Below are 25,833 nucleotides of genomic sequence, written 5' to 3' on the forward strand. Positions count from 1 at the left end.
CTTCTCCTCCAGTATTAGATGTTTTATACTTGTGTAATGAGAGCGGTGGAGACGGCAGGATCACAGCTGACCACAGACATGGCCGGATCTTCTCACCATTATTCCCGGGGACTTCTCCAATCATCGGGGACTTTTACAATATTTGTTTTGCAGCTTTTGGATCTGGATAAAGATCTGAACAATATTAATGCTCCAGAGAGAAATGAGAGGGGCGATCAGCGGTGTAAAGAGGAGACCCCTACAGATAACCGCCCAGGTGAGGAGCTTTAGATGAATATTCACTGTTCAGCCACAATCTGAATTGATAATAATGTGATCCTGTTATATGTGATGTCACAGGTCGTGCATTTATAATATGGATGATAATATACAGCGGGAGATGAATTATACTTATGTGAGCGGCCGATTTCTTCATCATCTGATGTCAGTTCTGATGAAGGAAAGAATTTGCCTAATTTGTGACTCAGGAACCATTAGCTCCTATTAATCTCATGTCAGTGTTTGGTGACAGAATACAGAACATGGAGACTTCCCCCCAAATAACCGCGACTTGTATTTACTTTGTGAAAGAAAAAAAAAAGACACTTATATAGTGTAACCCAGATAAGAGAAATTAATACATTATTTTGACAGTTCCTTTTCCAAAAAATAAATGAGTTATGCATCTACAGCTGCCCCCAAAAGAGTTAAATCAAAAATTGTGAATCATCCGGAATAAGAATAATCAGACAACGCGGCTCTCGGAACTAAGTACGGTATTTTCTTTCCATGAGATTTGGAATGTTTGTGGAAAAGTTGTAAAACCGATAACAAACTAATAGTATCTGTATATATATTAGTTTTTATTATTAGGTCTCGATGTTACTTGGATTCAATTGTAAAAAAAGCCAACACAATTCTGCCATTATTTTTTGAGTGTTTTTATGTAAAATAAACTGGCGACAGGATTCTCAATCTCCGCTCAGTGTGAATACGGTGATTGTGTCACTAGTTTTTGAGCCTCATAACGTCTTTATCTTTCCATCGATGGAGATGTGTGAGGACTTGTGTTATGTTGTGAGCTGCAGTGTATAATGGCGCCACATTGGGGACACTTATTCTATTTTTTTCCCTTTTTTTTGAGAAATTAGATAACTCCAAAATGGCAGTTTAGGTGTCGCTTTTTCTAAAAACTCCCATGGTAATTACTGTACAAGTAATTTAATTTTAGATTTTGATCAGACTTTTATTGACGTGAAAATATCACATGTGATTATTTTCTTATTGTTTTAACTTTCTTTCTTTTTGGGGAAAAGATGGGGGGATTTTGATCACTTGTGTGTGTAATATATATACAGTATATCTATTGTAGGGGTTCACGCTCTCAGGTAGCAGCTTGTAACACAAAGCCACAAGGTTTTTATATCAGAAACTGAATAATGTTTGTTTCCACTGGTTGCACAGTGCCAAAATCAAAACCAAAAGCATAAAATCCCTAGCCTTGTCCAGGTGCAAACCAAACAATACAGACCCGGGCTACTTCAGACATGGCTGAACTAATCCCAGTTCGGTCACACAAAACAAGTATTGTCCATTGCAACCCCTAATATGTGCAGCTTCGTGCACACGGTCTGTGCCGTCTCTTCTCAGAGAATATCTGGCTTGTCTCTCTAGCTCCAACACAAATCCAGTCTGCTCAGATGACAGCCTCCGGTGAACACAAGGCCTGGTTCTAGTCATAGCTATCCATGTGAACCTAATCAGGACATGTAGTGCTAGGATTTAATTTTAGCTTACCCGGCTTTGCTACATACCACCCTCCCACCTCTCCTCTGCCCAAAGCCGAGGGTCTGGGTACCGTCTGTCAACCCACAGTGCCTATAAGAGGCCAGTTCTGTATCGACTGTTCTGAGACTATCTCCCGGTGGGCCTCAGGAATCCTACAGGACTTTAAATTGACCCACACATGAGGCTCATGCTTGACGACCTGAGGCTAACCTAGTAATTCTGAGAACCTGTCCCAATTTTTGGGTACCATTTTCTGGCCTTGCCTTTTTTTTGGGAACGTGACCGTTTCTGCCCCTGTGGCACCCACAATGTTGGCTTCTGACTGGGTCAACAAGCAAGGGGTTTCAAGCTGGTCTCTATGCTTTCAGGGTTTTAGTAGGTTGCCATGATATGTGGTGAAGGGCTTTCTTTTCCCTGGTCGCTGTATCATACAGTTCACATCTCCCACTTTTTGCAACACTTCGTAGGGTCCCTGCCACTTGTTAAGGAACTTGCTCTCAACTGTGGGCACTAACACAAGTACCCGATTACCAGGCTTAAATTGTTTCACTCGAGCCAACCAATTATACCCCTGGATTGTGCCTCTGGTGCCTTGAGGAGGCGCTCTGCTGATGCTGATTTTGCAACTGCTGGATCAGGAATTTTTGGGTTTCGTGTTGGGCCTGTTGCTGCTGCTGGACCTGTTTCTACTGCTGTTGTAACTGCAGATTGACCTGAACCAGTTGCTTAAGAATATCCTTCATGCTTTCAGACTGTGTCCACAATGCTGTAGCTGCCTTTAACAAGGGCATTCAGTCTTTAATCTGTAATCACCTTTGCTTTCTGGAACTTCATGGATCGCAATCAAAAAACAATTGTAGAGGTTTACACTCTTTAGTAGCCTCTTATCACACGAAGCCACAGGGTTTTGATATCAAAAGCAGAATAATGTTTATTTCCTTTGGTTGCACAGTGCCAAAAACAAAACCATAAATCTAAAATCCCTATCCTTGTGCAGGTACTGACTAAACAATACAGACCCTTACTCAGACACGGCTGATCTAGTCTCAGTTCATTCACAACAAAACAGCTATCATTCATAGCAACAAGATTGACAAAAAACATTGGATTACGTTTGAAACACTTTGCTTTCTGTCACACTTTTCTGGATGATATTTTACCAGGGTCTGGAAAACCTTTTCTCTTTCAATTTACACGAATGGTCGTATCGTGCTTTCCGTGCATGCTGAACTCCAACTATTGGTGAGCTGGCTTACTCCATTTCTACTTACAACCAGAGATACTTGCAGTTTGGTGCACACAAGCTGTGCAGACTCTTCTCAGAGAGATTCTGGCTTGTCTCGCTCCAGCTCCAACACCATCCACTCTGCTCCGCTCCCCCAGCTGACTGACCAGTGAACACATTGCCTGATTCTAGTCATAGATATCCAGGTGCACCTAAACAGGACCTGTAGTGCTAGGATTTAACCCCTAGCCTAACTACCTTTCCTACACTATATACAATATATGTGTATCTATGTGTGTTTATGTAATATATGTATACAGTATATGTGTATATATACGTATGTGTGTAAAATATAGTAAATATGCGTATGCCATATACATTATACACTGCTCAAAAAAATAAAGGTAACACTCAAATAACACATCCTAGATCTGAATGAATGAAATATTCTCATTGAATACTTTGTTCTGTACAAAGTTGAATGTGCTGGCAACAAAATCACACAAAAATCATCAATGGAAATCAAATTTATTAACCAATGGAGACCTGGATTTGGAGTCACCCCCAAAATTTAAAGTCGAAAAACACACTACAGGCTGATCCAACTTTGATGTAATGTCTTTTAAAACAAGTCAAAATGAGGCTCGGTATTGTGTGTGGCCTCCACGTGCCTGTATGACCTCCCTACAACACCTGGGCATGCTCCTGATGAGGTTGCTTATGGTCTCCTGTGGGATCTCCTCCCAGACCTGGACTAAAGCATCCGCCAACTCCTGGAGAGTCTGTGGTGCAATGTGACGTTGGTGGATGGAGCGAGACATGATGTCCCAGATGTGCTCAATCGGATTCAGGTCTGGGGAATGGGCGGGCCAGTCCATAGCTAGGATCATGAATCTGACACAGGGGAGCCACACCACTGGGGACTACAGTACTAAATTCCAACAATGGTCCATTGAGGTTCAGGTGCCAATTTCATAGATGTCTGTTTGAATCCCTGAAGGACACTTTGTTTCTGCATGATTCCCCTTGTTCTTTAGCGGAGGCCATAACCCAGTCATATGTATGGACCGCAGAATTCGTGAGAGGCATGGTGGATAGTGGGATGCCTTATATACTTCTCTGGAGCATACCTATTTTCTTTGCGGTAGAGCGAATGGAGGTTGGACATGCCAGGTTTTGTTCCATAGAGAAGGAACAGACAGAATGTTGGTCTCTGATTCTACTGTGGTCTTGCAGGACAATTTTTTGAAGGACTGCTCTACTCGCCCTTAAGCAAGCAAGCAAGCAGTCGGGAGAACGTCTATGTCTGGGTGATAGTCGAGGAGGTCACTCAGACTTCCAGGTACCCTTTTTCTCCTCAGGTAAAGTACTGCTTAAAGAAGTTCACTACTTTCACATTGATGCCCTATCCTTAGGAAAGCCGATCAGCTATTATCGGTGCCGGCGGCAGCGGCCGCTAGCCAGAAGTGCTTACCTGCGGTGAATAGGAGGCGGATGTGCAGTACCCCGCGCCGGCCACTACAACTTGACGGCCAAGCACGGCAGGTAAGGACTTCCGTCCAGCGGCCGCTGCCACCGGCACCAATAACAGCTGATCTGCGGGGGTGCCGTGTGTGGGACCCCGGCCGATCATACATTGATGCCCTATACTAAGGAATGTGAAAGTAATGGACAACCCCTTTAAGACTGTTTTTTCTTTCAAGAACCAGGTCTTGCCAGAATTGGCTTTCATTATCTGTGGGTCTGCAGGTAACTTTACTGATTCTGGGTTGGTTCAGAAATTAGGATTAGGGACATTTTATTCTGGAAAAACGCATTCAAATTTTTGCGATTGATAAAAGTCCGCTACTTCAGAACTTTTAATGATGGAATTTACACTTCAAATAGGAGCACTTCTCTCAGAATCCATTTCCTGTTTTGTCTTGCATAAGCTACCTGCTGGGGTGGTATTGGGGCTTCCATGGTTGCTCATTCACAGTCTGATTATTGATGTCTGAAAAGTCTGTCGGGATACCTGAAAGACTTCGGAGATGTGTTTTTGGAAAAAGGGGTGGAGACATTACCTGCCCAACATCCTTATTACTGTGCTATTGATCTTGTCCCTGGTGCTAAATTACCTAAAGCTCGTCTGTATAACTTATCTGGGCTTCAACGTAGCCCCTTGAAAAATTTGTTAACGGAAGGGTCATATCCATCCTTCCTCCTCCTCTGTGGCTGCTGGATTCTTCTTTGTACAAAAGAAACATGGGAGTCTCCGTCCTTGCCTTGATTTCCAAGAAATGAACAAAATCACGGTTAAGAATACTTGCCCACTTTGACTCATCCCAAACCTTTATAATCCGCTTTCTGGGGGGAAATGGTTTTCTTGACTTGACTAGAGGGGCTTACAATTTAACCCTTTCGCGACCCTGGGATTTTCCGTTTTTGCATTTTCGTTTTTTGCTCCCCTTGTTCCCAGAGCCATAGCATTTTTATTTTTTGGTCAATATGGCCGTGTGAGGGCTTATTTTTTGCAGGACGAGTTGTACTTTTGAACAACGTTACTGGTTTTACCATATCGTGTACGGGAAAAAAATTCCAAGCGCGGTGAAATTGCAAAAATAAGTGCAATACCGCAGATGGGTTTTTTTTTATTTTTTTTACCACGTTCACTGAATGCTAAAACTGACCTGCCATTATTATTCTCCAGGTCATTACGAGTTCGTAGACACCAAACATGTATAGGTTCTTTTTTATTTAAGTGGTGAAAAAAAATTCCAAAGTTTCCTAAAAAAAAAAAATAAAAATGGCACCATTTTTCAAGACCCGTAGCGTCCCCATTTTTCGGAACCTGGGGCTGGGTGAGGGCTTATTTTTTGCGCACCGAGCTGCAGTTTTTATTGATAATATTTTGGGGTAGATACAATGTTTTGATCGCCCGTTATTGCATTTTATTGCAATTTGCGGTGACCAAAAAACGTAATTCTGGCGTTTAGAATTTTTTTCTCGTTACGCTGTTTACCAATCGGATTAATTATTTTTTTATATTGATAGAGGGGGCGATTCTGAACGTGGCAATACCAAATATTTGTATGTGTTTTTTTTTAAATTATTTTATTTTAAATGGGGCGAAAGGGGGGTGATTTAAACTTTTATATTTTTTAAATTTTTTTTAACATTTTTAAAAACATTTTTTTTTCAATTTTTGTTTGCTTCTATAGTCTCCATAGGAGACTAGAAGCAGCACTTGTCTGATCGCCTCTGCTACATAGAGGTGATCAGCAGATCACCTCTATGTAGCAGAAATGCTCCTGTCGTATGAGCGCCGACCACTAGGTGGCACTCATAGCAATCAGTACATGACAACCACTGGAGTCTGCTGCAGACCCAGGGTTGTCATGCCCATGATTCGGTGACCCGCAATCACGTGACGGGGTCACCGATGGGCGGGGTAAGTGACGCGCTTCCGGCGCGGCGCTGTTAAATGCCGCTGTCAGAGATTGACAGCGGCATTTAACATGTTAACAGCCACGGGTGGATCGCGATTCCACCCGCGGCTGTTGCGGGCACATGTCAGCTGTAATAATCAGCTGACATGTGCCCGATTCAGTGCGGGCTCAGCGCCGGAGCCCTCACTGAACCGGGGGTTACAGCCTGTGCGTACTAATATGCCCCAGGCTGTAAAGGTGTTAATATGCATCCGGAGAGTTGTTAATTCATCATGTGGTGAGGTTGCATAGAATTCCTCTTAACATTGTGTCTGATAGGGGAGTGCAATTTGTCTCCAAGTTCTGGAGAGCTTTTTGTAAGAAACTGGGGATTGACTTGTCTTTTTCCTTTGCCTACCACCCTGAAACCAACGGTCAGACAGAGAGGACAAACCAATCCTTGTAGCAAATTTTGAGGTGTTTTGTTGCGGCTGAGCAGGAGAACTGGTCCTCATTCCTACCTACGGCAGAGTTCGCCTTTAACAGTCGGGTCAATCAATCCACTGGAATTTCGCCATTTTTCTGTAATTATTGTTATCATCCCCATTTTGGAGAGTTTTGCAGGATAAGTTCTGAGTTTTGTGGGGTGGAGATCACCAGGGGGCTTGGAGTAGTTTGGAAAGAGATTCAAAAGAATATTGGGCAGGCTCAAGTTTACCAAAAACGTAAGGCTGACAGAAGATGTTCGGCGGTTCCTGTTTTTAAAGTGGGCGATAGGGTTTGGCTGTCATCCAGAAACATTAAACTTAGGGTACCTTCGGCAAAGTTGGGTCCAAAGTCCATCAGTCCCTATGAGGTTTTTGAAGTGGTCAGTCCGGTGGCCTTTAGGTTGAAGCTTCCTAAGTCTCTCCACATCCCTAATGTCTTCCATAAATACTTGTTGAAGGAGTTTGTCCCCTCGGTGATGTCGCCTTCGTCCCTGCCTCCTCCTGCTGCTGTCAATAACAGTCTTAAGTATGAGATAAAGAGTGAGTCATGGGCGTACCCAGGATCAAAACTAGGGGGGGCAAGCCATGGTCACAGATACCGAAGAGAAATATATATATATAGTACAATGCAAAGATTTCACTTCTTACATTACATGAGTGATATCTATTGTAAATTCCACAATAGCTCAGAAACCGGTGAATCGCTCCACACAGTATACTGGCCGCCATAAAATGCCCCATACAGGATACTGGTCCCCATATAACGCTCCATACAGGATACTGGTCCCCATATAACGCTCCATACAGGATACTGGCCCCCATATAACGCGCCATACAGAATACTGGCCGCCATAAAATGCCCCATACAGGATACTGGTCCCCATATAACGCTCCATACAGGATACTGGCCCCCATATAACGCTCCATACAGAATACTGGCCCCCATATAACGCTCCAGGCAGGATACTGCATTGAAGCATTGATGCATTGAAGCATTGTAACAAAATAATGCTATGTGTCCTGGATAAAGCCGCACCTCCTACACAAAGAAAAATTCAGCATAGACGGCAACAACCCTGGCACACGCCTCAAACACGTCTTTTCCAGGTGCGCTGAACGGCTGTGGAGAAAATCAAATCTGCCCGAAGATTTCCTCCATTATAAATTTATGCTGAAAACATATAACTCTGCCCTTCACCTCTCCAAACAAACCTACTTTAACAACCTCATCATCTCACTTTCCAATAATCCTAAACGACTCTTTGACACGTTTTATTCTCTCCACAATCAAACAACACAGGCCCCGACCACCGACCTCAGCGCTGACGATCTGGCCAATTATTTCAAAGAAAAAATTGACCATATCCGACAGGAAATTTTCTCCCAATCCCCAAATGTTATGCATGCTCTCCCCCGCCACATTGTATCCTGCTCACTTTCTGACTTCGAACCAGTCACGGAAGATGAAGTGATCAGGCTCCTTGCATCTTCTCGCCCTACCACCTGCACCAGTGACCCTATTCCCTCACATCTCCTTCAGTCCCTTGTTCCAGCTGTCACCACTCACCTAACTAAAATTTTCAACCTCTCCCTCTCATCTGGTATCTTTCCCTCTTCTTTTAAACACGCCAGCATACAACCATTACTTAAAAAACCATCCCTTGACCAGAACTGCACGGCCAACTACAGACCTGTTTCCAATCTTCCCTTTATCTCTAAACTCCTGGAACGCCTGGTCCACTCCCGTCTCATCCACTATCTCTCAGACAACTCTCATCTTGACCCTTTACAATCTGGTTTCCGCTCTTTACATTCTACTGAAACTGCCCTCACTAAAGTCTCTAATGATTTACTAACAGCTAAATCTAATGGTCACTGCTCCCTGCTGATTCTCCTGGATCTCTCTGCAGCATTCGACACTGTGGATCACCAGCTCCTCCTCACTATGCTCCGCACTATTGGCCTCAAGGACACTGTTCTCTCCTGGTTCTCCTCCTATCTCTCTGACCGCTCCTTCTCTGTGTCTTTCGCCGGCTCCTCCTCCTCTCTCCTTCCCCTTACTGTCGGGGTTCCTCAAGGATCAGTCCTAGGCCCCCTTCTTTTCTCCTTATACACCGCTCCTATTGGACAAACAATCAGCAGATTCGGTTTTCAGTACCATCTCTATGCTGATGACACCCAATTATACACCTCTGCTCCGGACATCACCCCTGCATTACTACAAAAGACCAGTGATTGTCTTTCTGCTGTGTCTAACATTATGTCCTCCCGCTGCCTAAAACTGAATCTGTCAAAAACTGAACTTCTCGTATTTCCTCCCTCCACTAACCTACCTGTGCCCGATATTGCTATTTCTGTTTGTGGCTCAACTATTACTCCCCAGCAACAAGCCCGCTGTCTTGGGGTCATTTTTGATTCAGATCTTTCTTTCACTCCTCACATCAAATCACTCGCTCGTTCATGTCATCTACACCTCAAAAACATCTCAAGAATCAGGACTTTTCTCACCTTTGACTCGGCAAAAACTCTTACTGTAGCTCTTATTCATTCTCGTCTGGACTATTGCAACGCTCTACTAATCGGTCTCCCTCTTACTAAACTCTCCCCTCTCCAATCCGTCCTTAACGCAGCAGCCAGGATCATATTCCTCGCCAACCGCTACACCGATGACTCTTCCCAGCCATTGCATTGGTTGCCCATCCAATATAGAGTTCAATTTAAACTTATCACGCTTACCCACAAAGCGCTCCATGCTTCAGTACCCCCCTACATCTCCTATCTTGTCTTAGTCTACTACCTTACACGTGCCCTCCGTTCTGCAAATGACTTAAAACTAAAATCCTCCATAATCCGAATTTCCCACTCCCGTCTCCAAGATTTCTCGTGTGCTGCGCCAATTCTTTGGAATGCACTACCCAGGACAGTTCGATTAATTCCCAATACCCACAGTTTCAAGCGAACCCTAAAAACACATTTCTTTAGACTGGGGTATCGCCTCCACACACTATCTGTCCATCCCAGTTAACCCCATATTAAAATCTTCTTCAACTTCAGGTTCATACCAACCATGCACTTAATAGCCTCTGTCAGGACTGTACACAGTCCATGTATTATTATTTATCCTATTTAGTATATCAAGGCTGCATTATACAATATATGTACTTTTTACTTTTTGTGTCTCCCCCATTTCCTCATAGACTGTAAGCTTGCGAGCAGGACCCTCACTCCTTTCGATATGAGATATGCTTATTCTGTATAGTCTATATATGTCCCCCCTAAAATTTGTAAAGTGCTGTGGAATATGTTGGCGCTATAAAAATAAAAACTATTATTATTATATTATTATTACTGGCCCCCATATAACGCTCCATACAGGATACTGGCCCCCATATAATGCTCCATACAGAATACTGGCCCCCATATAATGCTCCATACAGAATACTGGCCCCCATATAACGCTCCATACAGAATACTGGCCCCCATATAACGCTCCATACAGGATACTGGCCCCCATATAATGCTCCATACAGAATACTGGCCCCCATATAATGCTCCATACAGAATACTGGCCCCCATAAAATGCTCCATACAGAATACTGGCCCCCATAAAATGCTCCATACAGAATACTGGCCCCCATATAACGCTCCATACGGAATACTGGCCCCCATATAACACTCCATACAGGATACTGGCCCCCATATAACGCTCCATACAGAATACTGGCCCCCATATAACAATCCATACAGGATACTGGCCCCCATATAACGCACCATGCAGGATACTGGCCCCCATATAATGCTCCATGCAGGATACTGGCCCCCATATAACGCTCCATACAGAATACTGGCCCCCATATAACGCTCCATACAGAATACTGGCCCCCATATAACGCTCCATACAGAATACTGGCCCCCATATAATGCTCCATGCAGGCTGTTCCCCCCACATAATGCCCCACGCAGGCTGTTCCCCCCACATAATGCCCCACGCAGGCTGTTCCCCTCACATAATGCCCCACGCAGGCTGTTCCCCTCACATAATGCCCCACGCAGGCTGTTCCCCCCACATAATGCCCCATGCAGGCTGTTCCCCCCATATAATGCCCCATGTGGGATGTCACCCCACCTTATAATCCCCCATGCAGGGTGACACCTCCCCCTTCCTTATAATGCCCCATGCAGGATGTCACACACCCCCCTCCCTTATAATGCCCCATACAGGATGTCACACCCCCCCCTCCCTTATAATGCCCCATGCAGGATGTCACCCCCCCTTATATTGCCTCATGCAGGATGTCACACACCCCCACCTCACCCCCCTCCCTTATATTGCGACAGGCCTCCATATAATAAAAAAAATATATCAAATACTCACCTCACATCTCACCTGCTGCCGCTGCTCAGCTCCGGACTCCAGCGTCTCCGGCCTCATCCCGCTCTGCGCTGTGACTGCTCAGGAGAGAGCGCGGTGTAAAGACGTCACCGCTCCCTCTGATCTGAGACGTCACAGTGCAGCAGCCGCGGAGGATGCAGGAGCTGCTGCGGAGGCACGGGGAGGGGTAAGTATTGTGCTGGGTGCCGGGGCCCTAAGCAAGCGGGGGGGAGCGGGCGCTGACGGTGAGGGACCCCCCCCCCTGTCTGCCCGGGTGCGCCGGGTGCTGACGCCGGCCCTGGTGTGCGGCTTGCGTGCCTGCTTCTAGGGGGGGGGGGGGCAGCTGCCCCCCCTGCCCCACGGTGGGTACGCCCATGGAGTGGGTAGTGGATTTCCGGAGGATCTGTAATTCCCTCCAGCACCTCATCCATTGGAAAGGATACGGACCGAAGGAGAGATCCTGGGTTCCAACTGTATCCATTATGGCCCATTAACTTGTCAGGGCCTTTCATTCTAGGTTTCCTCGGAAGCCTGGGGGTCTGATGGCCCCCATCCCCCTAGCAGAGGGTGTACTGTCATGGCTTCATCATTACTGTGGCCTAGGGATGCTGTGAGTGACGGCTAACCCCTACAGGATCGAATCTGTTGCTGGGGCGTGCTGCGCTGACAGCACTTTGATTGACAGGCCTGCTGCTCAATCTGGCCTAGCCTGTGGGCGTTTCCTCGGGTGCCTCCCATCCTTGCTAATTTGCTAGCTATTTAACTGGCTAGCCATGAACAGTTCAGTGTCAGCTGCAGCTTAGTTTTGTTTGGTGTGTGCTTAGGTCTGTGTCTCATTGTGTCTTTCTGTGATCTTGTTGCCGATCCTAGGATTTGTTGTGACCATTCATGTGGATTATCCCTTCTGCTCTTGATGCTCTTTGCACGCAGGTACCTGACTCCAGACTTGCCTTCCATTTGTTTTTGTTACTCCCTTGTCTTGACGTACCCCCTGGTATTTGACCCTGGACTGTTACCTGACCACGCCGTTGTCTTGTCCCTCTGTACCACATGCCCTCCTGGTATTTGACCTCGGACCTCCTGACTACCCTGTCTCACAGCTTGTCCATAAGTGACTCAGTGTCACATCAAAGTTATTTTCATTTTGAATCCCTATCTATGTAGTGCCATAAACTAAACCATTTTCTAATATACTTGCATTAAAAATTCCATATCCTTATCTAACTAAACTGTCTGCTTTTCTATTTTTTTCCCCACTTCCTTTTTGATGACGCTTTGTTTGAGCATCCCAGTGCATGCTGGGATTCACAAACAGGTCGTTATTAGGGGGTGACTGCCCCTGCCCCTTCCTGAAAGCATCATTAGTGATGCTCGTTTCAGGGCACGGGCTAGTCCTTTTATGATGTGCACAATGACAGCGCGCGCTCTGTTGTCATCTCAGATTAGTAGTAACGAGCCGGCATTTTATCTGCGTCTTTTTTTTTTCAACATGTTTTTTGCGACCCTGTTGTCTACAAAACTTTTGCTGTTTCTGTGATCGCGTCCCAATATCTCAGCAATTTCAGGAGCTACGTCCTTTTCAGACTTTTCAGAGTCTGGTAATTCTTTTTTTGGCCCATTTTAATAAAGAAAACGAGCTGCGTGGACGGTGTTGATATCCTTTGGCCACACTCTACAGTACCTTATTTCACAAAAACGCATGTATTTTTCTATATGTAGATATACATGTATATCTATAAAATAAACGGAGATGCGTCCCTCTGTCTGAAGCCTTTATAGACTGCGCATGCGCGACGCGCAGTCTGGCTCCAGTCAGAAGAATGCATGGAGCCGTTACAGGTAAGAGGAGTGTATGGCGCCGCAGATCGCGGTATGCGTTCAATGTCTACGCATACCGCGATCTCCGGCGCCATACTTATATACCTGACCGGGTGGAGCGTTGCCGTGGCACCTCTCTTCTTGCCGGAGACCGGGGCAGGAGTGAGGCGTCAGAATCGGCGCATGCGCATAGCGCTATCCGGCGCCATTTTACTGAAGACACATTTGCAGTGTGTCTTCAGCAAAATGGTGCCGGACAGCGCGGTATGGGCACACGCGTACTCCGGCGCCACACTCCTCCCCCGGCCGCCGGCAGAGCGGAACGCAGCGCTGGACCACAGGGAAGAAAGGTGAGTATAAGTGTTTATTTTTTGTATGTGTGCAGAGTGATAGGGATGAGGGGTGCCATGCATACCAGGATAGGGGGATGAGGGGTGCCATGCATACCAGGATTCAGGAGTGAGGGGGCCAAGCATACTAGGATTGGGGGTGAGGGGTGCCATGCATACCAGCATTGGGGATGAGGGGGTCACACATACCAGGATTGGGGGATGAGGGGGCTATGCATACCAGGATAGAGGGATGAGGGGTGCCATACATGCCAGGATTTGGGAGTGAGGGGGCCATGCATACCAGCATTAGGGATAAGGGGGTACCATGCATAATAGGATTGGGGGATGACGGGTGCCATGCATACCAGGATTGGGGGGTGAGGGGACCATGCATAGTAGGATTGGGGGTGAGGGGTGCCATACATACCAGGATTGGGGGGTGAGGGGTGCCATGCATACCAGGATTGGGGGGTGAGGGGTGCCATGCATACCAGGATTGGGGGGTGAGGGGTGCCATGCATACCAGGATTGGGGGGTGAGGGGGTACCATGCATACCAGGCTTGGGTGGTGAGGGGGGTACCATGCATACCAGGATTGGGGGGTGAGGGGACTATGCATACCAGGATTAGGGTGTGAGGGGTGCCATGCATATCAGCATTGGAGATGAGGGGTACCATACATACCAGGATTGGGGGGTGAGGGGTGACATGCATACCAGGATTGGGGGGTGAGGGGGGGTACCATGCATACCAGGATTGGGGGTGAGGGAACCATGCATACCAGGATAGGGATGAGGGGGTACCATGCATACCAGGATTGGGAGGTGAGGGGACCATGCATACCAGGATAGGGATGAGGAAACCATACATACCAGGATTGGGGGATAAGGGGTGCCATATATACCAGGAATGGGATGAGATGTGTGCCATGTATACCAAATTTGGGATGAGGGGGGCATGTATATCAGGATGAGAGATGGGGTGCCATGCATACCAGGATTGGGATGAGGGATAAAATGTATACCAGATTTGGAATGAGGGGTGCCATGAATACCAGAATTGGGGATGAGGGGTGCCATGCATACCAGGATTGGGGATGAGGGGTGCCATGCATACCAGGATTGGGGATGAGAGGTGCCATGCATACCAGGATTGGGGATGAGGGGTGCCATGCATACCAGGATAGGGATGAGGGGTGCCATGCATACTAGGATTGGGATGAAGGGTAAAATGTATACCAGATTTGGAATGAGGGGTGCCATGCATACCAGGATTGGGGATGAGGGGTGCCATGCATACCAGGATTGGGGATGAGGGGTGCCATGCATACCAGGATTGGGGATGAGAGGTGCCATGCATACCAGGATTGGGGATGAGAGGTTCCATGTATATCAGGATGAGAGATGGGGTGCCATGCATACCATGATTGGGATGAGGGGTAAAATGTATACCAGATTGGGGATGAGGGGTGCCATGCATACCAGGATTGGGGATGAGGGGTGCCATGCATACCAGGATTGGGGATGAGGGGTGCCATGCATGCTAGGATTGGGGATGTGGGGTGCCATGCATACCAGGATTGGGGATGAGGGGTGCCATGCATACCAGGATTGGGGATGAGGGGTGCCATGCATACCAGGATAGGGTTGAGGGGTGCCATGCATACCAGGATAGGGATGAGGGGTGCCATGCATACCAGGATAGGATGGGGCAGTACATAACAAGATGGGGGAACAGGATGGGGGCAGCACAAATACCAGGATGGGGGCATCACATACCAGCATGGGAGACCATATACCAATAAAAATGCTTGCCACCCGGGCGTAGAACGGATTCAATAGCTAGTATGTGTGTGTGTATATATATATATATATATATATAGTCCAGACCAAAAGTTTGGACACACCTTCTCATTTAAAGATTTTTCTGTATTTTCATGACTTTGAAAATTGTACATTCACACTGAAGGCATCAAAACTATGAATTACCACATGTGGAATTATATACTTAACAAAAAAGTGTGAAACAACTGAAAATATGTCTTATACTCTAGGTTCTTCAAAGTAGCCACCTTTTGCTTTGATGACTGCTTTGCACACTCTTGGCATTCTCTTGATGAGCTTCAAGAGGTAGTCACCGGAAATGTTTTTCACTTCACAGGTGTGCCCTGTCAGGTTTAATAAGTGGGATTTTTTGCCTTATAAATGAGGTTGGGACCATCAGTTGTGTAGTGCAGAAGTCAGGTGGATACACAGCTGATACTTCTACTGAACAGACTGTTAGAATTTGTATTATGGCAAGAAAAAAGCAGTAAGAGTAAAGAAAAACGAGTGGCCATCATTACATTAAGAAATGAAGGTCAGTCAGTGCGAAAAATTGGGCAAACTTTGAAAGTGTCCCCAAGTGCAATTGCAAAAACCATCAAGCGCTACAAAGAAACTGGCTCACATGAGGACCGCCCCAGGAAAGGAAGACCAAGAGTCACCTCTGCTTCTGAGGATAACTTTATCCCAGTCACCAGCCTCAGAAATCGCAGGTTAACAGCAGCTCAGATTAGAGACCAGGTCAATGCCACACAGAGTTCTAGCAGCAGACACATCTCTACAACAACTGTTAAGAGGAGACTTTGTGCAGCAGGCCTTCATGGTAAAATAGCTGCTAGGAAACCACGGCTAAGGACAGGCAACAAGCAGAAGAGACTTGTTTGGGCTAAAAAACACAAGGAATGGACATTAGACCAGTGGAAATCTGTGCTTTGGTCTGATGAGTCCCAATTTGAGATCTTTGGTTCCAACCACTGTGTCTTTGTGCGACGCAGAAACGGTGATCGGATGGACTCTACATGCCTGGTTCCCACCGTGAAGCATGGAGGAGGAGGTGTGATGGTGTGGGGGTGCTTTGCTGGTCACACTGTTGGGGATTTATTCAAAATTGAAGGCATACTGAACCAGCATGGCTACAACAGCATCTTGCAGCGGCATGTTGTTCCATCCAGTTTGCGTTTAGTTGGACTATCATTTATTTTTCAACAGGACAATGACCCCAAACACACCTCCAGGCTGTGTAAGGGCTATTTGACCAAGAGGGAGAGTGATGGGGGGCTGCGCCAGATGACCTGGCCTCCACAGTCACCAGACCTGAACCCAATCGAGATGGTTTGGGGTGAGCTGGACCGCAGAGTGAAGGTAAAAGGGTCAACAAGTGCTAAGCATCTCTGGCAACTCCTTCAAGATTGTTGGAAGACCATTTCCGGTGACTACCTCTTGAAGCTCATCAAGAGAATGCCAAGAGTGTGCAAAGCAGTCATCAAAGCAAAAGGTGGCTACTTTGAAGAACCTAGAATATAAGACATATTTTCAGCTGTTTCACACTTTTTTGTTAAGTATATAATTCCACATGTGGTAATTCATAGTTTTGATGCCTTCAGTGTGAATGTACAATTTTCAAAGTCATGAAAATAGAGAAAAATCTTTAAATGAGAAGGTGTGTCCAAACTTTTGGTCTGTACTGTATACCATAAGTGTGTGTTTGTATATATTTACATTTGTTTTATTAATTTAACTCTTTTTTATTATTAATTTTTTAGTCTTACTACTTTAGTTTAAAGGGAATCTGTCATTAGGCCTTCCTTTTCCACCTGATCAGCAGATCAACATATCATAGGGTCAGAGACCCTGATTCCAGTGATATGTCTCTTATTGGGCTGCTTGCTGTAGTTTTGATAATATCACTGGGATTATCACTGGAGGACTTGTAAACCTGCTGCCAGGTAGTCCAGCGTATTCATGAGCTCTGTATAACCCCACCCCCACCTCTGATTGGCAGCTCACCATGAAGTCCAGGCAAATATAAATGAAGTACCAGGACTGATGCTCGGATATAGCGGGGTCGGTTTCTCCATCAGCAAAACACATCAAAAAGAGAAAAAATCCAGCACCAAATAAAGGAAAAATTGCTTATGAATAAAAATGCTATTTATGTAGATCCATTAAAATACAATAAAGTGCATTAACCCCTTAAGGACCTTGGGATTTTCTGTTTTTACGTTTTTGTTTTTTGCTCCCCTTGTTCCCTGAGCCATAGCGTTTTTATTTTTTGGTCAATATGGCCGTGTGAGGGCTTATTTTTTGCGGGACGAGTTGTACTTTTGAACGACATTACTAGTTTTACCATATTGTGTACGGGAAAAAAATTCCAAGTGCGGTAAAATTGTAAAAAAAAGTGCAATACCACAGTTGTTTTTTATTTATTTTTTTTACCACGCTCACTGAATGCTAAAACTGAGCTGCCATTCTTATTCTCCAGGTCATTACGAGTTCGTAGACACCAAACATGTATAGGTTCTTTTTTATTTAAGTGGTGAAAAAAAAATCCAAAATTTTCTAAAAAAAAATAAAAATGGCGCCATTTTCCAAGACCCGTAGCGTCTCCATTTTTCAGGATCTGGGGCCGGCTGAGGGCTTATTTTTTGCTCGCCGAGCTGAAGTTTTTATTGATACTATTTTGGGGTAGATCTGATGTTTTGATCACCTGTTATTGCATTTTATTGCACTGTTGCGGTGACCAAAAAAACTTAATTTTGGCGTTTCTAATTTTTTTTCTCGTTACGCCGTTTACTGATCGGATTAATTCTTTTTTTATATTGATAGATCGGGCGATTCTGAATGCGTCGATACCAAATATATGTATGTGTTTTTTTTTTTGTTTTTTTTTATTTTGAATGGGGGGTGATTTAAATTTAATTTTTTTTTTTTTTTTAAAAAAACATTTTTTTTTTTACACTTTTTGCTTGTTTCTATAGTCTCCATAGGAGAATAGAAGCAGCAGCAGTCTGATCGCCTCTGCTACATAGAGGTGATGAGCAGATCGCCTCTGTGTAGCAGAAATGCTCACTTGCTATGAGCACCGACCCCTAGGTGGCGCTCATAGCAATCTTTACATGACAACCACAAGGGTCTGCTGCAGACCCAGGGTTGTCATGTCCACGCATCGGTGACCCGCGATCATGTGACGGGGTCACCGACGAGCGGGGCTAATACCGCTGTCAGAGATTGACAGCAGCATTTAACTGGTTAACAGCCGCGGGTGGATCGCGATACCATCCGCGGCTGTTGCGGGCACATGTCACCTGTTTAAATCAGCGCCGGAGCCCTCACTTAATCGGGGGTGATGTCCTGGGGCGTACTAATACGCACCAGGCTTTCAAGTGGTTAAAAATTAATGAATAATGCACTCTATAGTATTTTAACGGATCTAAATAAATAAGATTTTTAGCCATAAGAAACTTTTCCTTTATTCGGTGCTGGATTTTTTCTCTTTTTTGACGAGCTTTCTGTGTAAACTGTATATGGTCAGACAGCTGCCAATCAGTGGTGCGGACGGAGTTATACAGAGCTCAACAGTAAGATAACTGCTAGATCTGCAGCAGAGAAAGCAGGGATTTTATCAAGATGACAGCAAGCAACTCAGTAAGTGTCATATTCCTGGAATCAGGGTTTCTGCCCCTACATTATGCTGTTCACCCTAGTGACAGATTCCCTTTACCCATTGCAGCTGCATCTAAATGATTAAACAGCAGTGAATGGAGCTAGCTCCGGTTGCTGCTGGTAAAGGCAGGAGCCGGCTGTATAATGAATGTATCATTTTAGTGTATCCACTCCTAGTGTAAAGTGATGGAAAAAGTATAAAACTTCAGGCTTCTTTGTAGATGATTTCTCTTTGGTGTAGCCTTGTATACAGTCCTACTACATATATGCCCGTGTTATCAATCACATGACTATACATTTCATTATACACCCTTTATCCAGGTGTGTACATCACAGGGCTCCTCAGTGAGATCCTTTGATCGGTTTTCTTTGACCATGACCATACTTCTCCTCCCCTTTGCTATGCTCTGTGCTAAAGTAAATGTAGCAGACGTGACCGGGATTGTGTGAGATGGACGCCCCCCGCAGCTCTGACCTACAGGTTCACTTATGATTCTCCACCGGGCAATTTACTAGAAAAGAGCAATGAGACATACGAGACATGAAGATGTCTTCAGCACAGAAGGAGAAAACTGTAACATCGTGACCTAGTGCTCCCTGCTCTGAAATTGTGATCCGTTTTGCAATTAAATTATTTTAGTCTGCTAATGAGTGATTTTTTTTTTATTTTTTTATATAAATCTCTTCTTTATAATGTCATAAAACATTACTATAATTATGGAGGTTATATTGCTAAAAGATAATATAATTGGTTTTATTTTTGTAGATGACTGTACCAGGAACCCAGAGGAACATCCGGTATCTTCACATTTTTATGCAGATGATTGTAATATCATTCAATATGCCTATGAGGAGAATGCCAATATTGAAGATATACCCTCTGCCCCTCATATCCAAAATGTATCATCTGATCCTTTTACACAGATCCTATTTCCTGATTCATCGCAGACTGTAAAGCAAAATAGAAGTGACAGACTGGGTGTTGAACATCAAAAAGTTCCCATAGTGGAAAAGCCATATTTATGTTTAGAATGTGGGAAATGTTTTACCATGAAAAAAAATCTTCTTAGACATCAGAGAACTCACACAGGGGAGAAGCCATTTTCATGTTTAGAATGTGGAAAATGTTTTAACCAGAAACGTATTCTTAAAAAACATCAAAGGATTCACACAGGAGAGAAGCCATTTTCATGTTCACAATGTGGGAAATCTTTTACCCAAAAAACAATTCTTATTAAACATCAAAGAAATCACACAGGGGAGAAGCCATTTTCATGCTTAGAATGTGGAAAATGTTTTACCACGAAAAAATATCTTCTTAATCATCAGAGAATTCACACAGGGGAGAAGCCATTTTCATGTTTAGAATGTGGAAAATGTTTTAACCAAAAAATAACTCTAATTGCACATCAAAGAATTCACACAGGGGAGAGGCCATTTTCATGCTTAGAATGTGGAAAATGTTTTACCACGAAACAAAATCTTGTTACACATCAGAGAATTCACACAGGGGAGAAGCCATTTTCATGTTTAGAATGTGGAAAATGTTTTAACCAGAAACGTATTCTTAAAAAACATCAAAGGATTCACACAGGAGAGAAGCCATTTTCATGTTCACAATGTGGGAAATCTTTTACCCAAAAAACAATTCTTATTAAACATCAAAGAAATCACACAGGGGAGAAGCCATTTTCATGCTTAGAATGTGGAAAATGTTTTACCACGAAAAAATATCTTCTTAATCATCAGACAATTCACACAGGGGAGAAGCCATTTTCATGTTTAGAATGTGGAAAATGTTTTAACCAAAAAATAACTCTAATTGCACATCAAAGAATTCACACAGGGGAGAGGCCATTTTCATGCTTAGAATGTGGAAAATGTTTTACCACGAAACAAAATCTTGTTACACATCAGAGAATTCACACAGGGGAGAAGCCATTTTCATGTTTAAAGTGTGGGAAATGTTTTAACCAAAAAATAACTCTTATTGCACATGACAGAATTCACACAGGTGAGAAGCCATTTTCATGCTTAGAATGTGGAAAATGTTTTACCAGGAAAAAAGATCTTGTTAAACATCAGAGACTTCACACAGGGGAGAAGCCATTTTCATGTTCACAATGTGGGAAATGTTTTACAGAAAAATCAGCTCTTAATGGACATCAAAAAATTCATACAGGGGAGAAGCCATTTTCATGCTTAGAATGTGGAAAATATTTTAAACAAAAATCAGCTCTTACTGAACATCAAAAAATTCATACAGGGGAGAAGCCATTTTCATGTTTAGAATGTGGAAAATGTTTTACCACGAAAAAAGATCTTGTTAGGCATCAGAGAATTCACACTGGGGAGAAGCCATTTTCAAGTGAGGAATGTGGAAAATGCTTTAACCAGAAATCACATCTGGTAAAACATGAGAGAATTCACAGATAAGGAAAGCCGTATTCATGTTCAGAATGTGGGAAATGTTTTGAACAGAAATCTCACCTGGTTAGACATCAAAGAATTCACACAGGGGAGAAGCCATTTTCATGTTCACAATGTGGGAAATGTTTCAACCAGAAAAATAATCTCATTGGACACCAAAGGATTCACACAGGGTGAAAGCCATTTTCATGCCCTAAATGTAGAAAATGTTTTTGCCAAAAATCACATCTTGGTAGACATGAAAGATCTCACACAGAGGGAAGCCAGCTTCATGTTTAGAATGTGGGAAATGTTTCACTATTAGATCAGATCTTGTTAAACATCAATCAGTTTACAAAGGAAAAACCACTTTCAAGTTTAGAATGTGGAACACATTATAGCTCTAAATCAAGTAGGATTGAACATCAAAGGACTTCCACAGGGTTAAAGCCATTTTTATTTTTTACTCTAGAGACTATACAGAGTATATAGACAAGACAGCATGGTGTGGTGCTGAGTCACTACTCATAGACAAGCCGTGAGACTGGGTTGTTCAATGTCCAATACATAGAGAGCTCATCATAAACAGAGGGGTAAGACAAAGGTGTAGTCAGGTCACAGTTCAAGGTCAGAATTCGAGGAAGGTATCTCATCAAGATAAAGGGGGCTAGGTAAATGGATGGTCAAAGGCAAGGTCCAAGATTGGGCAGCAAAAGATCAGAAACTGCACTGGAAAACAAGGCGCACACACACACCACCAAGATAAAGCTATGAAGAGCAATAATCATACACTAACAGCATCTAAATAGGCAGGTATTCGCTCAGAATTGGAGACACCTACTACGACCCTGCCCTGATTAAACGGCTAGATTCACTCACAATACTGACAGATCAGCATGACCTTGATTCAATATGGCAGCTGAGCTTTCACTCACTGCATCCAGGACAGTGAGGGGTGGAATCATGACACATGGGATCCCAGGTGATTCTTTCTGTGAGACAAGGAAATGTTTTGCCTCACAAGCAGCATCTACGAACCCATTCTGTCCTCTCTGTATACTCTTGTATTTACTCCACCGCCAAGAGCTGTGGTATGATCAGACCATGTTCCTACACGTTCAGACGCAGTCATTATACAGTAAATAGCAGGGGCACATTTATAAGATTATCTCAGCACAGGAACATATTTTTTAGCACATCCAACTGTGGAACTTATTTTTATTCCAAGATCTATTGATTAATACGTCCTTTGGTTCGTGGGACAATCTTTTATGATTTATCATTTATAATATTTGTGTAATGTAATAAATAATAATTTCATGCTCATTGATTATGCAGTGGAGATGGAGGTTGTTTCCATAACAACACCTGTAAATGACGAAAGAATAAGCAATTATTTGTACACAATAATCCTTACATGTAAATTTTTCACCGACTTAAACGTTAGGTCACTTCTGATGATCATATAATAAATCACTTTTACAATTATCTACTCGTCTCATTGGGCTTTAAGGCACAGAAAGAGTGATGAGCATCAAAGAACTCAGAGGAGGAGCCGTATACATGCCCAGAATGTTTTATAAATCACAGTTTGTTAAATATCTGAGAATTCACACTGGGGAGAAGCCATATTCATGTTCAGAATGAAGGAAGTTCTAACAATTAACCACTTCTCATCACTGCACTGTCCTTTCACGTCCTTATAGAGTTGCCACTTTCCATTAGGATGTGAAAGGGCAGTGATTACTCACTCAGGAATCCTGATCCTTGGGTGATTACGGCTTTGCAGCTTTTAATTCCTCCTCCTAGCAGAGATGTAGCAGAGGAATTTGAGTGCTGCCAGTGTTTGCTTAATTAACTTTTCACGTGATGCAATTAAAGAGATCACAGCAAGCAGGGTCGGACTGGGGTGCCTAGGGCCCACCAGGGGAACTGACTCTAGGGGCCCACACTACAGCCCACCTAAACGGTTTTATTACTTGTTATGTTTTTCTATAATGTACTATAATTACATGTTTGGCCGCGCTGTGGAGCACCAAGCGGCAGGACTTTCTTCGAACAGTCATTCCGTACTGCCAGAGTGCCTTTAATGGTAACTTGTCACCTTAAATTGCATTTTTCAGCTGCAGATATAGGGGTAATCTGCAGGTAAATAGGGTGTAAAGCCTGGTTAGACGGCTTATTGGAAAAGCATTGGCTACACGGAGAAAATTACATTTTATTCTCCCTGCCGCCACTCGCTTCCTGTCATAGGGTCGGTGAGGGTGCTGCAATAACATCCGGCACCTTGATTGTGACATCTTCCATGGAGGCCAACCTCAGGCTGAGCTTCATTGAATGACTAACATGGCAGCAGCACCTGGCAACTAGTGCTGAGCGAACGTGGTTGGATAAGGTGTGATCCCAGCATGCTCGGTTGTTATCCAAGTATCTTGTAGTGCTCTGCTACTATGCTCGAGTCCTCGGGGTAGCATGTTTTACGGAGGTAGACAGACGCAACACATACAGGAATTGCCGGTTTGTTAGGTAATCCCTGCATGCGTTGCTTCTGTCTATCACCGCAAAACATGCTACCCCGGGGACTCGAGCATATTAGCAGAGCACTACAAGATACTCGGATAACACCCGAGCATGCTGGGATCACACCTTATCCGACCAAACTCACTCAGCACTAGTTGCCAGGTGCAGCTACCATGTTAGTCATTCAATGAAGCTCAGCCTGAGGTTGGCCTCCATGGAAGTGTCACAATCAAGGTGCCGGACGTTATTGCAGCACGCTCACTTTGTAGTTCGCGGTGACTGTAATGTCTCTTATCCGACCACGCTCACTCAGCACTACTGGCAACCGAACAGCAACCTGCAACTGCGTCACAGGGGGCTGAAGGGAGCAGGTGACTGCATGCACCGGCCATTGTGCTATCTAAATGCCGCTGTCAGTGATTGACAAGGGTACTTAAATACTCAAAACAGCAGCAATCAAGGCGAGCTCTGATCACTGCTGTTACAGGCAGACGCCGGCTATGTAACACAGCCGATATCTGCCCGGTATGGAGCAGGCTCAGCTCCTGAACCCGCTCCATACAAGCACATCCCAAAGGTGACCGTTATGACAAGGCTAGCAAATTTCACTTGTCTGTTCCTAAATGTGGAAAGACAAATGGAATTCCCTAACACATGTGAAAGAGACCTAATAGATTTAGTAAAGGTGCCTCAAGCATATGAATCATCTTACAAAAAAACATATTATTCCAGACACGCAGACGCGCACAAACACATCAGTACATGAATGCATCATCTGAACCACCATCATTTGTAATGTCAGGTCAGACCCATATATCTTTGTATCGCATAAACCTACAACTCCCAGTATGTAATTAACAATAGAGATACTGGGAGTTATCAGTCATCATCAGACTGCGGACCATACAGGAACCACAGTACTGATGAGACACAGGCAGGATCACAAATGAACATTTACATCCAGGTATCTTACCTGAGACGTCTTCTCTGATTAGAGTCGTTCTCTTTCTTTTCGTCTCCATCTTGTCCAGACCCCTTGAGGACTTTTCTCATCCACAGCTCGTCTCTGCAGATTTCCATCTTCTCCGGTCTTCTGCAGCACATCCCAACACGATGCCCTTAAAGATAGCAGTGTCATTATAATGCTCCTGAATAACAATATCTACACTGAGCCCCTGAATAAACCTAACTCTTACAATGCTCCCTGCACAAAACATGACATACACTCTACCCCTCTTATGGTACCTGCTCTCCACACTGTCCTCTCCTTACCATACTGGGCCCCCTCTTCACATTATCCTCTCACCCTGTGTCCCCCCTATACTGCCCAGTCTCTATACTGTGCCCCTTCATCACACTCCCCCTCCTCAGCACACTGTCCTCTCCTTTCCATACTGGGCCCCCTGTTCACATTGTCCTCTCACACTGTGTCCCCCCTATACTGCCCAGTCTCTATACTGTGCCCCTTCATCACACTCCCCCTCCTCAGCATACTGTTCCCCCCTTTCTGTGCCCTCACACTGTTTCCCCCATACTGCCGCATCTTTATACCTTCCCCCACACTACCTAGTCTCTGTGCTGTGTCACCTCACACTTTTCTCCCTCCATACTGTCTCCTCACACTATTCCTCCACTCTGCGTACTGTTTCCTCATACATCCCCCTTCCCCATTCTGTTCCCGCACCCATTCCCACACCTCCCCTAGTTATTTCACACATCTCCCCATTCTGTCTCCTAAAATTTCTCTCCCATCTCTCCCCAAATATAATAAATCTTCGGAAGAGCACACAGACATGCAGAAGCACGCTTACACACACGAAAACAAGCGCACACAGACACATACTAAGGGCTCTTTCACACGTCAGTACATGCGATGACAGTTTCCACACGTACCAGAGACATTGGTACACGCAGACCCATTCAAATGAATGTTTTTACCTGCTGCACCTCCTGCAAAACGTCCCGCACACTGATGACAGCGCTCTTCCCAAGCACCGGGTGCTAAACGC

At 44.5% G+C, this 25,833-nt stretch overlaps 1 pseudogene; it reads left to right on the top strand.

Moving 5' to 3' along the window:
- The first annotated feature begins 63 nt into the window (after positions 1 to 63).
- Positions 64 to 22,741, top strand: LOC141272040 (uncharacterized; annotated as a pseudogene).
- Positions 22,742 to 25,833: the final 3,092 nt, after the last annotated feature.

This window comes from Phyllobates terribilis, unplaced genomic scaffold, assembly GCF_046119375.1.
Source record: "Phyllobates terribilis strain yellow unplaced genomic scaffold, ASM4611937v1 Scaffold_1__5_contigs__length_1240528914, whole genome shotgun sequence".
In the NCBI taxonomy this organism is placed as follows: domain Eukaryota; kingdom Metazoa; phylum Chordata; class Amphibia; order Anura; family Dendrobatidae; genus Phyllobates; species Phyllobates terribilis.